Raw genomic sequence first — 1,801 nt, 5'->3', positions numbered from 1 at the left:
AAAAAAAAAAAAAAAAAAAGATATCACTCACAAAAATCTTTGCCTTACCCACCAAAGGCACTTTACAAACATTGCTCATGTAGCCCCATCACCACCAAGTGCAGCCACCCCTTGGGTGGAAGGCAGGCACAGATACAACTTAGGCTCAAGAGGAAAAAAAAAAAGGGGGGAAATCTCTGTATGGAAAGACCAAACAAACACTAGCTGGCAAAGAGTCAGCCATGAAGTACAGTAATTAAAAGAGGCAATGACTCCTAGAAACTTCCCCTGGGCTGGATTGTCAGAGATAGTTGGCCCTTACATAGGCTAAATAGCAGACAGATTGTCTTGGCTGGATTTTCCTGTTAGGGACTATAAGCAGGCCCCTCTCCTAGAAGCTGTGCCCGTGATAATCTGACCAATAAAGACAATTCCCTACTGACATAATTATTCAGGGTCTGATCCTGCTAACACGCCAGCACACAGGCAGGTTCACAAAGCATTGAGCCTTATTTTGCATGGAAAGTTACTCCTGGGCCCGAGGGGGTGTGTAGGATGGGCTCTGCTTGTCTGAGTTTCAGATACACCGCTCTCCCTGCTCCATTTTACATGGTTTCCACAAGGGAAACACAGACATAATAATATGGAAGCCAAGGCCTGGTTTGGTAATGACACTTGAGAAGCCACCTCCAACGTTTTGACCTGGAAAAATTCAAAGTATCCAAAGATCGAAACACCAGCCAAGGCAGAAGGGGGTTTTAGCATGTCCTTCTCCAAAAGGAAATAACCTCTGTACGTCACCCCCAGATGCCAACTGTGCTCACGCTCCAAATGCAACCAAACTATGGCCCCCAACCCTGCAAAGATTTTGTGACCTATCTACTGTGATATACCGTGGCTTCAACACAGCTACTCACAGGGCGTGGGGCATCCTTTGAAAGATCAGGGCCTTTTCTCCCGTCCATCTCTCTCTCTCAATTCAGCTGAGACCTGAGCTACCCTCAGTTGCCTTTTTTCTTGCACATGTCTCCATTTAGGGCTCCCTTCTTTTTTTTTTGATTAACCCCATTTAGTAGTTTGGGGCTCGGTACTTCGGGCCCAAGGGAAGGTAGATGTAGTTAGTTAGCGGTGTCAGTCTGACATCAGGATAGATTTGCACCTTAAAAACTAACCAAAGTAGATACACGCACACACCTCTCCAGGACTTGCACCGTGTGTGTGTGTGTGTACCAAAGCAGATACGCATACGCGCGTGCGCACACACACACACACACACACACACACACACACACACACACACACAGAGTGCAAGTCTTGGAAAGGTGTATGTGTGTGTCTACCAAAGTAGATACACACACTCCTACCCCCAGACCTGTACCTTGTCAGTGTGTTGGTATTTGTAAATGTGTACACACACCTCCGCCAAGGATTTGCACCTTGGGTATATATACAAGCCTTGCAGTGTGTGTGTGAAAATATTTTGGTGTGTATGTATACACACCCCTTCCTTGCGTGCAGGACTTGCACCGTGTGCGTGTGTGTGTGTGTATTTGCTAGCTATATATCTCCTGGCCTGATCTGCATGTACTAGGGCTGTGTGTGTACTACGGCTGTGCGAAGCTTCAGGTGTCAATTTGATTTGGAGGAGATTTGGCCCAATTTGGTGGCTGAATCTCCAAATCCGAATCAAATCAGGGGGCCAATAAAAAGGTCTGAATCTATTCAAAGCTGTTCGAATTGATTCGGAAAAGATTTGGAGAGCTTTGATGATTTGGACAGTCCCTGCCTGTTGCAGCAGGGAGCTGGAGCCAGTCGCTGATAA

The sequence above is a fragment of the Gavialis gangeticus genome, unplaced genomic scaffold (assembly GCF_001723915.1).
Source record: "Gavialis gangeticus isolate Ggan-Ray unplaced genomic scaffold, GavGan_comp1, whole genome shotgun sequence".
Taxonomy (NCBI): Eukaryota; Metazoa; Chordata; order Crocodylia; family Gavialidae; genus Gavialis; species Gavialis gangeticus.
The sequence above is the reverse complement of the archived record's forward strand: the minus strand, read 5'-3'. Positions refer to the sequence as shown.